Consider the following 15,565-nt stretch of genomic DNA (forward strand, 5'->3'; position numbering starts at 1 on the left):
GTCCATCACCGACCTGGTGAGCTGGTGTGGAGCGCTTTGGTCAAGGGTCACGGAAACCAGAGTTGCATCGCCATCTTAGTGCCCGGTAAGCACCCATGGGTTGGAGGCGGTGCGAGGTGTCGCCGACAAAGATGGCCACCCCCATGCCTCGCATGTGGCGGGCAGGCAAGATGGCAGCGACCAAGATGGCCGCCCCATGCCTCGCACAAGGCGCTGCTTGACCCCACTCATGGTTTGGACTTACAGGCCTTGGTGAAGTGGCCCTTCTTTCCGCAGCTGGAGCAGGGAGCTTCTCGGTCCGGGCAGCATTTTCGGGAGTGCTTTTCGAGTCTGCAGAAGTAACATTTCGCAGACTCGCGACTGGCAGCAGCCGAGGTCAATTCGCCGGCAGGTTGCGGGGTCTGCGGCGTCCACAGGGCCGGCGCAAGATCGCGCGCCTAGACAGTGTCAGTGTTGTGCAGAGCGGCCTCCAGCGTGTCAGCCAGCTCGATCGCCGAATGTAAGGTAAGTTTGGCGTGTTCCAGCAGCCGCTGGCGCATCTACACTGACCTGATCCCCATAACGAAGGTGTCTCTTACTAGCAGCTCCGCATGCTGTTCCGACATCAGTCCCCTGCAGTCGCAGGCCCACACGACTGTCTGTAGGGCCCAGACAAACTCAGCGCTCGACTCTCCAGCCCACTGCCGCCATGTCGCTAAGTGATGTCTTGCGTAGACAGTGTTCACCAGCCACCAGTATGGTCTTTTGAGGGCATCCATTGCACCCTGGTAGTCTGTTTGGTCTCTGATCATGGAGTAGACCCTTGCACTAACTCTGGAGAGGAGAACCCTGCGCATCATGGCAGGCTCGGTCACGTGAATCTCCTCCAGGTACGATTCGAAGCTTGCTAACCAGAGTTTGAAAGCATCGCCGGCTTCATGGGATTGTGGGTCGAGATCCAATCGGTCTGGTCTGAAAATGCTCTCCATGTTTTAAAATTGCTGCTAATAAAATTGATGCACCATCAATAACTCTCGGAGATGGGAGGTGAACAATAGGCTTTTATTAGCAGCAAAAAAGGAGCACGACATCTTGGAGACTGAAGGAGGAGCAGTGCCTTCAACCGCCTTTATACAGGGGTCTGTGGGAGGAGCCACAGGAGCAGTCAGCAGAGGGGTGTGTCCAGACAGGTATGCATAGTTTACCACAATATATTAGGGATTTTTAAGAGAAATTTAAACAGGCACATGAATAAGAGGAAAATGGAACAATCTGGATATGGTGTAGGCAGATGGGATTGGTTTCATTAGCCACTTGATTATGATTTTGATTGGTTCTGCACAACATTGTGGGCCTACAGGCCTGTTCCTGTGCTGTACTTTCTATGTTCTATCTCTAAGTTCTAGAAGTGTGCAGTGCTAGTTTGGTATAAATAATGATGGATAATGTATACGATATGGCATTATTCCAAAGGATATGGAGAAACAGAGACAGCTTATCCATTAAACCTTGAAAAAATAGCAGAACATACTGTTGATTGATTGATTGATAAAGCATATGTAATTCAGAGACTTGCTATGCTGTCCAAGACCCCACCTTCTGGCACAGCTGGACGCATAGGCAGAGTCCATAGAGGGAGGTTGGTTTCTGTAATGCGCTGAGTTGTGTCTCTGCGGTTTCTTGGGTCGCGTGCAAATCAGTGATCAGATTGGGCTGTTATGCATCCAGATAGCACAAACGCATGGAAATCTGCAGATGCTGGAAATCCAAGGCAACACATGCACAAAATGCTGGAGGAGCTCAGCAGACCAGGCAGCATCTATGGAAAAGAGCAAACAGTCGACTTTTCAGGCCGTGACCCTCCATCAGGTTGTGTGTGATAGGAAGCTTTCTGTGGTGCATCAATAAAATGTTTAGGGGTTGGCAGGGATGTGCCAATTTCTTCCGCCCACTGAGGAAGTAGAGGTCTTGCTGAACTTCCTTGGTTGGCCCAGGACAGGTTATCAGTGATGTTCACTCATCAGGACTTGGAACTCTTGACCCCTTCAAGCTCGACGCTACTGATGACATTTTTAGGTGGGGTAAGTAGAGAGAGTTTATTCCTTTTAGCAGGTGATTCAAGAACTCTAAAACAAGACCAGAAATTCAAGGGAAATGGATGTAAAATGTTTTCATATGCAAGGCAACTGTGAACTCATTATATTTAAAGATCACAAAAATATTATCAAGCAGGGCTTTCAAGAGGAAAGTGGATAAGTATGTAGGGGAAAATAATTTGAAGGACCAAAGCGAAAGAGGAGAAGAATGCGCCTGACCAGGTAACTCTTCTCAGTGTCAGCACTGGCCAAAGAACTCCAGGACCTCCTGTACTCCAAAAACTCTATGCTTCCATCACTTCTAAGATTTTGCACACTCGCACTTGGATCTCTAAGTTTCCGGATCTCCTGTCAATAACATCGCACCATACTTCAAGAAGACCAAAACACATATGTAACTTGTGAAGTATGTTTTGAATTCTTCTCCGCTGCCAAACTTCACCGCCGTAGTACTGCAGCACTGCAACGTAGATTTTGTTTTGCAGAATTACCACTAAAGCCATCTCTTCCAAATTCCTAGTGTGAACATGATCCTTTTTCTAACTCAAAATGATGAAGAAAATTGTAAAATTGTCTTTTCCCATTTATCTAAAAAAGACTTCCAAAATGACTATCTAAACATAGTTAAGTGATGACTTGGATAAAATTGATGCCAGACAGAAGAGAATGGGAACAATTTTTTTCCAATTACAGAATGAAAGCCAAAGTTGCCAGGATCTACATTTTTTCACTTTTGAGGTTCCAGATAACCAAAATTGAGAAATCCCAAGGGAAAGGTAATGGAGCCCTATTTCCCTACTCTTGTGAGATGATTATTAACTGCATGGTCCAGTACATTTTAACAAGCAGCAATCACAGTTAAACAAAGAGTATACTTTTTTCAAGTGACATCATACTAAAATTACTTTGTTAGCTGGACCAGCAGGAAACCAGCCAGTAATGACATGCCTGCAAAAGTGCTTCTCTTCCACTTCTCAATAGTCATTTGCCTAAAAAAAAATTCAAATAATTGTGAGCTGAGCATAATGTCTCAGCTTCACGTGTAGTCAATGGAGTTGAAAAGAAAGGGACAGGAGATGGACAAGAAAACCTACAGACGCTGGAAATCGGAGCAGCACGTACAAGATGCTGGAGGGGCTCAGCAGGCCAGGCGGCTTCTACGGAAAAGAGAACAGTCAATGCTTCAGGCCAAAACCCTTCTGCAGGACTGGAGAAAAAAAGATGAGAAGTTAGAGCTAGACGGTGTGGGGGGAGGGGGAGGGAGAAGTACAAGGTGGTAGGTGATAGGTGGAACTGGGAGAGGAGGAGGGGTGAAGTAAAGAGCTGGGAAGTTGATTGGTGAAAGAGATACAGGGCTGAAGAAGGGGGAATCTGATAAGAGAGGACAGAAGACCAGGGAAGAAAGGGAAGGGGGAGGAGCATCAGATCGGGGTAATGGACAGGTAAGGAGATAAGGTGAGAGAGGGAAAGAGGAATGGGATTGGTGAGGGGAAGTTTAAGAAATCAATGTTAATGCCATCGTGCTGTGTTGTACAATCTGAGTGATCTTCCATCTGTCTTTACTCTGACAATTTCTAATAAGACCACCTTCACACAGTTCAACAACACACACAAGATGCTGGTGGAACACAGCAGGCCAGGCAGCATCTATAAGGAGAAGCACTGTCGACGTTTCGGGCCGAAACCCTTCGTCAGGACCTTCACACCGTTGTTTTTATTCTTTTCTCTTTCCATGACCATGATTGTTCGTGGCAATTTTTTCCACAGAAGTGTTTGCCATCGGCTTCTTCTGGGCAGTGTCTTTACAAGATGAGTGACCCCGGCCGCCATCAAAGCTCTTCAGAGGTTGTCTGCCTGGTGTCAGTGGTCGCATAACCAGGACTCGTGATGTGCCCCGGCTGCTCCTATGAGCATCCACCACCTGCTGCCATGGCTTCACCTGACCCTGACCGGGGGAGGGGGCTACACCTTGCCCAAGGTGACCTACAGGCTAGCAGAGGGAAGAAGTCCCTTACAGCTCATCTGGTAGCAACATACCTCCACCCCGCCACCATATGTCAACATGAGGGGAGTTAAAATCTCTCGCTAATACTGCCTTAAATTTAGAGCTAGCTGCAATCTCTCTACATAATCTGTTCCTCTACTTCCCAGTGACTACAGTGAGGAGGACTACAGCATAATCCCGTCAGACTGACCATCCCTTTTCTATTTCTGAGTTCCACTCAGACGCTCCCCCGAGAATATCCTCTCTAAGAGCCATTGTAATGTCCTCTTTCATCAAGAAGGCAAATCACCCTTCGCTCTCACCTGCTCCTCTGCCACATGCCTGTGACATCTACGTCCTGGAACACTGAGCTTTTTGTCTTGCTCTTCTTCCAGCCATGTTTCTGTATGGCTGTGATAAGACCAGTCTGTGGTGAACTACACATACCTGTCTGGACACGCACCCCCCGCCGACTGCTCCTGTGGCTCCTCCCACAGACCCCTGTATAAAGGCGATTGGAGGCACTGCTCCCCCCTCAGTCTCCAGGATGTTGTATGGAGGTCACTTGCTGCTTGTTCTTTCTTCCAGCCAATAAAAGCCTATATCTCACCTCACGTCTCTGAGAGTTATTGATGGTGCATCACAGTCCCATGCCTTGAGTTCACCTACCTTACCTGGCAAGGCTCTTGCTTGGAAATAAGTGTAGGTTAAACCAATCATCTTTCCTCTCCTGTCTACCCTGATGACTAAATTTGCTCTCATTGGTGGCAGAGTTATCCCCTAATTTCCCATCAGCCACTCTACTGCTCTGGGACCCATCCCCCACCTTGCCAGTCTCGTTTAAACCCTCCCAAGTACCATTAGCAAACCTCCCAACTAGGATATTGGTCCATACCAGTTCAGGTACAACCCATCTCCCTTGTACAGGTCACCCCTACCCTGAAGAGTCCCCAATGATCAAAGAACTTGAATTCCTGCCCTTACACCAGGCCTTCAACCCACAATCATCTGACCTATTTCTCACTAGTGTGTGGCACATGGATTAAATCAGAGATTTCATACCCTTGAGGTCCAGCCCTTCAGGTTCTGTCTGAACCCCCCCTGACCTTATCCCTCTTTCTACCTTGTCATTAGTACCCATGTGCACCATGACCTCTGGCTGTTCACCGTCCCCTTTGACAAAGTTCTGCAGTTGCTCCAAGTCATCACTGCTCCTGGTACCTAGGAGGCAACACACTATCCTAGGGTCTCTTTTGCAGGCATGGAATCCTCTAACTTTCGGGATTTCTGTCACTACCGCCCTGCCTTCTATCACTACCGTCCTGGATTCTATCACCACTGCCGTGCCTTCTATCACTATCATCCTGGTTTCTATCACTACCATCATGCCTTGTCACTACCATCCTGCCTTCTGTCACTACCGTCATGCCTTCTGTCACTACCATCCTGACTGACTCCTCTCTTGCCCACTCAACCTCAGAGCCAGCCTCAGTGCCCCCAATGTGGCTACCTCTGCTGTTCCCAGAAAGATCATTTCTCCCCCCCCCCCACTCCACATACCTCCCAGCTATATCCAAAGAGTCATGCTTGAACAGTCACAGGGGGACCCTGCACTCCCCATCTCCCCCTCTTACCTCTCCTAGTGATCCTAGTATGCTCCATAGGTCCGTCCGTCCCACTAAAGCTCTTGTCTATGATGTTCTCAGCTGCCTTGTTAATTCTATGTATGATACGCTGTTGTTAGTGGGAAAAGCAGCTCAGTAGCCATCAATCTGGAAAGCAGTACATGTTGAAAGATGGGATGAGAGTGTAATTCCTCAGAAGGGTTATCCTATGAACCGAAATAGGAGCAGGTACTTTTCCAACATTGGCAAACTACCTTGTTATGTCTCATTTAACCAAATAGTGGTAAACCCATTGCTCTCAGTCAGGATATCGTTATTATTCTATCGTGGGTCAGGAAAGATGATTAGCAATTATGTAGCTGTTCTGAAGTAACCGGTTTTGACATGTTGCCCATTCTGCTCAAGACTCTTCCTGTTCAAAGTGTAGGAGACATGCTTTCCACATCGATGTGCTTCTGTATATCGTGATACATAAGCTTATTAAAAGTCACAGTTCAATAGTTCCGTTTAATGTCAGAGAAATGTATGGAATTACATTCCTGAAATTCTTGTTCTTTGTAGACCTCCACGAAAACAGAAGGGTGCCCCAAAGAATGAGTGACAGCTAAAGCGTTAGAACCCCAAAGCCCCTCAGTTCCCCCTCCCACTTGCAGCAAAGCAAGGACCCTCCCCCAAGCCACCCACTTCCACAAAGAGGCATCAGTTTGAGATCAGAGTTCTGATGAGCTGCTGGCCTTGGCTGACGAGCCCCCCCTTCCCAGAGCAACTGGATTCAAGGCGCCAGTAACTCTCCAGTGGAACCAGCAGAGATGGTTCCACTGGGCTCAGTAGCTAGGCTGTACGTGAAGGCCGGGAGCTGGACTTGATCATCAGAGACTGTTTGAGACGCACGCCATTCGCAGAATTTAATAGGCAGTGGGAACCTATCCTCACTACCACTCCCGGCTACAGCAACTTTAAGGAACCACATTCTAAGATATACTTTAAGATCTATACCGCAAGCCTGTATTCTGCAGCAGAAGTGCCGCAGGTAGGTGCCATCCATCGTTAAAGATGCTCACCATTCTGAACTGCCATCAGGGAGGAACTACAGGAGGCTGAGGACACACGTTCAACAGGTCAGAAACAGCTTTTTACCCCTCACCATCGGATTTCTGAACAGTCCATGAGCACTACTTTATTAATTTTTGTTTCATGCTATTTACTTATTTTGTAATTTATAGTTATTTTATATATTTACATTGTACTGCTACCAGAAAACAACAAAAATAACATCATACGAGATAATGATATTATCCGATACTGTCCCTAAAATTAAGGTTGTAAATGAAACAAAGAAAAATACTATTAATCTTATAATTTATTTACCATATTTATCTATAAAGACCAACAGAAAAGTAGAGAAGAAAGTCCTGAGGAAAAGTTGTAAATGATCATTATTGGAAGATACTTATTGTGTCAGGTCAGTAGCCACACTGCCACCTACTGGTGGCTTGCTGGTATTGCAACATTAAACTCTGAATTGTCACAAATCATGTTATGAATTTTCAAATTATTTTTTGTTTATGTGAAAGGAAAGTTTTGAACAAAGTTGATCTTCATGTACTTCTGTGTTTTCAGTAGCAATGGTTTAAATTTTATTTTGTTTTTCTTTTTCACCGATGAGGCGGAAAAGCTGTTCCAGGTTTTCTTCAAAAATCTCCACAAGCTGCTGATTTTGTCAGTATTCACCATGACTTGGTAGCTCTTGTGCCTACATCAGGAAGGTGTAGGTTCAATTTCCCAGAAAGTGTTCGCTCAGATTCCTATGAAGTACTTACAGAGAACTGCATTTTCAGATATATATCCCAGAGATTAGTTTTTAAGGAATTTGGTTTCCAGGAATTAACTCAATGTCATAACTTATATTTAACATTCGCAAAATTGTCTGTTCCAACATACAGATTGAGAGGCCTTACAAATGGGCCATCTTAGATTTGTTGTATAATACATTAATTTTTTTTGTTTAAACTGCTATGGGAAATGTTGAGCTTGCTAAGGAGTGTGAATCAGTGCAGTTTATTGACTGGCTGCCCATTTTTTTGCTAGTCTATTTATCTGAGAAATGCTGCGTGCTTTTCTACCCATTCAGAAATTGTACAGTCGTAAACACAAAGTACACTGCAGATACTGTGGTCAAATCAGCATGTACAAGCAAGCTGGATGAACTCAGCAGGTCCGGCAGCATCCGTTGAAATTTCAGCAGATGCTGCCTGTCCTGATGAGTTCATCCAGCTTGTTTGTATGTGTCAATGTATTGTATAGGGTACAGCTTAGGGACCAATTGACTCAGCTGATCTTTCTTGAAGGAAAATTTGAGTGCAAGTTCATTTCATTTTCAATCTATTTTTATTGATTTTTAAAAAGAAACAATGGATAGATACAAATCATAGGAGAAGTTATATCAAATACATAATGCAATAAATGTACAAAACAACAAAAGGGATATATACTGTCAAAGTCATGTAAATATTATATTGAACTATTATATATAAACAAAGAACCACAACTCCTCTTGGCCATTCATACAAAAAAAACTGGAAATTTTTATAATTAAGAGGAAAAAAAACACTAAACTAACCTAAAACACAAAAAAAATGACTGGGCAGTCCATTTGAGGATAAAATTACAAAAGAAAAAATCCTTCTGGTCAGATCTGAAACTTCGCGGAGAGAGAGAAAAAAATTACCTAATAATCCCAAAGGTTGCCATAAGTGAATTGGGTTGTAAATCCACACCTATGGCTTTTGATAACATTCTAAAAACATCTCTCCAAAAATTATTTAACTTTGTACAGGACTAAAATATATGAGTTACGGTAGCCACTTCGGCGTTACATCTATCACAGGTGGAGTTTATATTAGAAAAAATGTGCACTAGTGCAAATTCAAAGTTAAAGATTAATTTATTATCAAGGTATGTCTGTGTAGCCATACATACCCTTGAGATCTGTTCTTTCAAGCGTTTACAGCAAAATAAAGAAAAACAATAGTATTGATCTACTTTCAGTACGTTGATGGTGACCCTTAAAATCACCATAGATCCTGACAGACACATTCTTCTCTGCTACTAGGACCATGGACAAAGCCCATGGGCTCTACTCAATCTTGGAAAGAATTCTCCCAGCCTCCACATGATCTAGCTCACCAGCTATGTTATCATGGATGGGATAAGGAACCGGGTGGGCTTTGTGAAACATGGGTAGAGCATTTTCATTTAACTCTACTTTAAGAACATAAGAAATAGAAGCAGAAGTAGCCTATCTGGCCCATTGAGCCTGCTCCACATTCAATAAAATCATGGCTGATCTGACCTGGGATTCATCTCCACCTACCTGCCTTTTCCCCATAACTCTTAATTCCCCTACTATTCAAAAATCTATCCAACCTTGTCTTAAATATATTTACTGAGGAATCCTCCACTGCTTCATTGGGCAGAGAATTCCACAGACTGGGAAAAGCAGTTCCTTCTCATCTCCATCCTAAATTTGCTCCACTGAACCTTGAGGCTAGTCCTGTAGTTCTAGTCTCACCTATCAGTGGAAACAACTTTCCTGCCTCTATCTTATCTATCGCTTTCATAATTTTATATGTTTTTATTAGATCTTCTCTCATTCTTCTGAATTCCAGCGAGTACATTCCCAGGTGACACAATCTCCCTGCATAGTCTAACCCCCTCATCTCTGGAATCAACCTGGTGAACCTCCTCTGCACCACCTCCAAAGCCAGTATATCCTTCCTCAAGTAAGGAAACCAGAATTTCACGCAATACTCCAAGTGCGGCCTCACCAGTACCCTATTCAGTTACAACATAACCTCCCTGCTCTTAACTTCATTCCCCCTAGCAATGAAGGCTAACATCCTATTTGCCTTCTTGATTGCCTGCTACCCCTGCAAACCAGCCTTTTGTGATTCATATACAAGCATCTCCAAATCCTTCTGGACAGTAGCATGCTGCAATTTTTTACCATTGAAATAATAATCTGATCTTCCATTTTTCTCTCTGCAGACTTTCTGTGTACTTCACCCCTGAGTTTTCCAAAACCTTCATGAACACTGCTGTAGCATCATCCAACGCCTTTCTTAACTTGCTTTCAGTTGACTTTCTTGCAGAGGATGTCAGATGCAAATGGTAGATGGATCCCAATCTATCATGTCCCTCAGCACTGGCATTCTTCCTGCATACAAAAATGCTTGTTGCTTGTTGTATTCCATTGTTATGAATGTCATTCCTACAGGAGTTAACTTTTTCCTGTATAAGTTCTTCGTTGGATATTTGCGGGCTTCAGCTCAGTATCTTTGAAATGCAGTTCAAGCTCGTTTTGAGGAATGATTGAAACAACTGAGCTGGTCACCAATTCCATTTTAATTAATTTGCTGTTCACTTCTGGTGTAAGCCATATTGCTTGTCTTCTGTTAGTTTTCACATTGTAAATCTCAAAGATACACAATCCTGTGTCATTCTCATCATTACCAGATTTCTGAACACAGCATGCCCATTAGTGCTCTTTTTGAAACTGCAACTTGACATTTTATTTTTATCTCTTCCCTGTGCAGTCCATTTATTTTGTCTGCCTGGCATGCTCTTTGTATGTGTCCTCTTTGTTGTATTTTCTGAAAATTTCACCTTTAAACCTGCATTGATCCAGTATATGTAGGCCCCTGCATTGATCCAGTATATGTAGGCCCCTGCATTGATCCAGTATATGTAGGCCCCTGCATTGATCCAGTATATGTAGGCCCCTGCATTTGTTGGGTCATTCATGCTCACTTTCATTCCCGACTACAACTCAATTGTGTCTCTTTCTACTGTTTTCATTAATACAGCTATTTCAAATGCTCTTTTAATCCTAAGTTGTGCTTCAGTTAGAAGCTATTTTAATGCTTTCTTGTAAGATTCCACAAACTAAGTGTTCTCTCCGTGCATCATTAAGCATTTTAACAAACTAACAACTCCCAGACAATTGCTTCAGCCACGTAAGCTGAAATGGAATCCCCTTTCTTTTAACTCTGCTTATGAAACCTAAAGTATTCTGCAATCAACTGGTTCTAAATATTTGTGCATTAATTTTGTGATATCGGCAAAACTCATTTTAGCTGGCTTGTTTGGAGCAGTTAAATTTCTAAGCAAACTATATGCCTTTGAATCCAATACACTCAGCAAAACTGGCACTCACTTGACATTGGCTATTTTATTTGCTTCAAGATACTGTTCCGTTCATTCCGTATACAGCAGCCAGTCATCTTTCATGCAATCGAATGTATCTACCTTTCTGATGTATCCAGCCATTTCTGCTTCTTTTTTTAATGTATTGCTATTATCACCAGTACTTACTGTTCATGAACCCATGAATTTGTCAGTTTCCTTTATTTTTAACTTGAGCATATCCCTTCCCAAAGAAGCATGTGCTGTGCAGTTTTTTAAACTTGAACGTCTCACGGCATTTTTTTAAAATTCAAACATCTTGCTGTGCTTCTACAGGTAGCCACTTTGGGTTCATTTTAGAACTATCTTTGCACCACTGTTATGTTTCATAACATCAAGACATAAAAACTAATCAAAAGGAAACACAGAGCCAGGAATAAATGAATGCATTTCATTTTTTACTTTAACGAGATGTGTCCATATGATGTGTAGTGTGATGACATTTGCCATTCACGTACTTTTACATATAATTCATAATGAATTATTTAAATGAACATGAATGTTTAATCAAACCATATATTTACAATATTACTCAAATACTACTGAAATATTAAACAGTATGATGTAAACATTAGTCAGTTTGTTTAATATGTGGACAACATCCCAGAAAAAAAATAATCAGAGATGGATTAGCAGTCTTGTGGACAATTGATTGGAGAAAGCCAGCATGGAATTGTTGAAGGTAAAGTTGGTGTAATGAATTTGATCTGATTGAATTTTTTGACAATGGAGAAGTTACATGAGGGAAACATGATTTGATATTTATAGGCTTCTGAAAGGCATTTGAAAACTACTATATGATAAACTTGTCAGCACTGAAGACCATACAATGAAAGTGGCTCTAAAGATGAATAGAAAATTGACTAACAACAAGAAAAAAAGAGTACAATGGATTGTTTCTCAAACGAAAGTGAACTATATATTGATGTTTCTCAGATTCAGTACTTAAACCATTGCTTTTATATATAATAATTACTCAGACAAGCCCATATACTGTATTGATGGTGATCAATTAAAATAGAGGAGGAAGTGCTGGTTCTTTTAAGGAATATAAAAGTGCATAAATCTCCATGTCCTGACAGGATATTCCCTAGAACCTTGATGGAGGTTAGTGTAGAAATAGCAGGGGCTCTGACAGAAATATTTCAAATGTCATTAGAAACGGGGATGGTGCCGGAGGATTGGCGTATTGCTCATGTGGCTCCATTGTTTAAGAAGGGTTCTAAGAGTAAACCTAGCAATTATAGGCCTGTATGTTTGACATCAGTGGTGGGTAAATTAATGGAAAGTATTCTTAGAGGTGGTATATATAATTATCTGGATATATAGGGTCTGATTAGGAGCAGTCAGCATGGATTTGTGTGTGGAAGGTCATGTTTGACAAACCTTATTGAATTTTTTGAAGAGGTTACTAGGAAAGTTGACGAGGGTAAAGCAGTGGATGTTATCTATATGGACTTCAGTAAGGCCTTTGACAAGGTTCCGCATGGAAGGTTAGTTAGGAAGGTTCAATCTTTAGGTATTAGTATTGAAGTAGTAAAATGGATTCAACAGTGACTAGATGGGAGATGCCAGAGAATAGTGCTGGATGGTTGGAGGCTGGTGACTAGTGTTGTGCCTCAGGGATCTGTACTGGGTCCAATGTTGTTTGTCATATACATTAATGATCTGGACGATGGGGTGGTAAATTGAATTAGTAACTATGCAGATGATACTAAGATAGATGGCGTTGTGGATAATGAAGTATGTTTTCAAAGCTGGCAGAGAGATTTAGGCCAGATAGAAGAGTGGGCTGAAAGATGTCAGATGGAGTTTAATGCTGATAAGTGTGTGGTGCTACATTTTGGTAGGACTAATCAAAATAGGACATACATGGTAAATGGTAGGACATTGAGGAATGCAGTAGAACAGAGAGATCTAGGAGTAATGGTGCATAGTTCCCTAAAGGTGGAATCTCATGTGGATAGGGTGGTGAAGAAAGCTTTTGGTATGCTGGCCTTTATAAATCAGAGCATTGAGTATAGGAGTTGGGATGTAATGTTAAAATTGTACAAGGCATTAGTAAGGTCAAATTTGGAGTATAGTGTACAGTTCTGGTCACCGAATTATAGGAAAGATGTCAACAAAATAGAGAGAGTACAGAGGAGATTTACTAGAATGTTACCTGGGTTGCAGCACCTAAGTTACAGAGAAAGGTTGAACAAGTTAGGTTTTTATTCTTTGGAGCGTAGAAGGTTGAGGGGGGACTTGATAGAGGTATTGAAAATTATGAGGGGGATAGATAGAGTTGACATTGATAGGCTCTTTCCATTGAGAGTAGGGGAGATTCAAACAAGAGGACATGAGTTGAGAGTTAGGGGGCAAAAGTTTAGGGGTAACACAAGGAGGAATTTCTTTACTCAGAGAGTGGTAGCTGTGTGGAACGAGCTTCCAGTAGAAGTGGCAGAGGCGGGTTTGATATTGTCATTTAAAGTAAAATTGGATTGGTATATGGACAGGAAAGGAATGGAGGGTTATGGGCTGAGTGCAGGTTGGTGGGACAAATTGAGAGTAAGTGTTCGGCACAGACTAGAAGGGCCGAGATGGCCGGTTTCCCTGCTGTAATTGTTATATGGTTAATATTGAAACTGGCTCTGGATCTAGAGGGCCACCCTCAAGGTGGAGAAGCAACTCCTGATATTCCGTCTGGGTAACCTCCAACCTGATGCTGTGAATATCAATTTCTCCTTCTGGTGAACAAGTTCCTCTCCCCCCTCCTCTATTCCCCACTCTGACCTTTCACTTCTTCTCACCAGCTTATTACTTCCCTTTGGGCCTCCTCTTCCATCCCATTCTCCTATTGTCCATCCTCCTCTCCTATCGAAGTTTTCTTCTCCAGCCCTTGATTTTTCCCACCCACCTGGCTTCACTTATCACCTTCGAGTTGGCATCTTTCCCCTCCCCCCACCTTTTTATTCAAGTATCTTCCCCCTTCCTTCTCAATCCTGAAGAAGGGTCTCAGCCCGAAACGTCAACTGTTTACACTTTTCCACAGATGCTGCCTGACCTGCTGCGTTCCTCCAGCATTTTGTGTGTGTTGCTCTGGATCTTGATTTAATTGCTTCAAAAATCACTTTCGATGTCAGCCAGATATATAATGGCAACACTTAGACAGACACAAATGTGCTGGGAACAGAGGAATGAAGACCATGTATGATTAGATGAGATTAGTTTAATGTTACTCAGACATCACTACCATATCTACAAATACCATCTCGCCGGTCAGCATACTCCAGGCACCTGCTTCCCTTTGTGCAAACAAAAATATCTCGCAGATCTCCATTAAACTTTCCCTTTCTCACCTGAAACAAATGCCTTCTAGTATGTGACATTTCCACCCTGGGGGAAAATACTTCGTAAGTATACCCCATTATCAGTTATACACTCCTGTTGGCTCACCCCCTCAGCCCCCAGTGCTCTAAAAAGATCAAAGTTTGTAGAACACCTCATCGTAGCTAATACACTCCAATCCTGCCAACAGCCTGGTGAGCTTCTCTAAAGGCTTTGCATCTCCTTCTAAGATGCATGATGGGTGGTAACAGTCTTTACCCCAGGGTAGGGGAGTCCAGTACAAGGGGGCAAAGATCTAGAATGAAGGGGAAAAAATGAAAAGGGACCCGATGAACAGAGGGTGGTGAGTATATGGAAGAAATGGCTGAGGGAGGTACATTAGTATCATTTAAGATGCATTTGGATAGGTGCACAGAGGAGAGAGGAGGTAGGAGGGCAATGGGCCAAATGCAGGAACTAGCGAGGTGGACAGCATGGTTCGCATGGAGTTGATGGGCAGAAGGGCCTGTATCTGTGCTCTATTGCACCACATATACTCTGGAAAATTGCAAATGTCACTCCAGCCTTCAAGAAGTGTGGAAGGTAGATTTTAGAAAGTTATAGGCTAATTAGCCTGACCTCAGTGGTTGGGAAAATATTGGAACCAATTGTTAAAGACGTGATCTCAGGGTTCTTGGAGGATCATGGTAAAATAGGCTAAAGTCAGCATGGGTTCCTTCAAGGAAATTCTCGCCTAACAAACCTGTTGGAAGTCTTTGAAGAAATAACAAGCAGGTGAGACAAAGGAGAATTGGTGGATGTTGTGTACTTGGATTTTCAGATGGCCTTTGACAAGGTACCGCACATGAGTCTGCTTAACAAGAAAGAGCCTGTGAAATTACAGGAAAGATATGAGCATGGATAAAGCAGTAGCTGATTGGCAGGAGGCAAAGAGTGGGAATAAAGGGAGCCCTTTCTGATTGACTGCTGTTAACTAATGGTGTTCCACAGGTGTCGGTGTTGGGACCACTTCTTTTTATGTTGTCTGCCAATGAGTTGGATGACAGAATTGACGGCTTTGTTGCCAAGTTTGCAGACAAAGATAGGTGGAGGCACAGACAGTGTCGTGGAAGCAGGAAGGCTGCAGAAGAACTTGGTGAATGGGCAAAGAAGTGGCAGATGGAATAGTGTCCGGAAGCATATGGTCGTGCACCTTGGTAGAAGAGATAAAAGCATAGACTTTTTGAAATGGAGAGATAATTCAGAAATCCGAGGTGCAAAGCAACTCAGGAGTCCTCGTGCAGGATTCCTTAAAGGTTAGTTTGCAG

This window comes from Hypanus sabinus, chromosome 19 (genome assembly GCF_030144855.1).
Source record: "Hypanus sabinus isolate sHypSab1 chromosome 19, sHypSab1.hap1, whole genome shotgun sequence".
NCBI classification, from domain to species: Eukaryota; Metazoa; Chordata; class Chondrichthyes; order Myliobatiformes; family Dasyatidae; genus Hypanus; species Hypanus sabinus.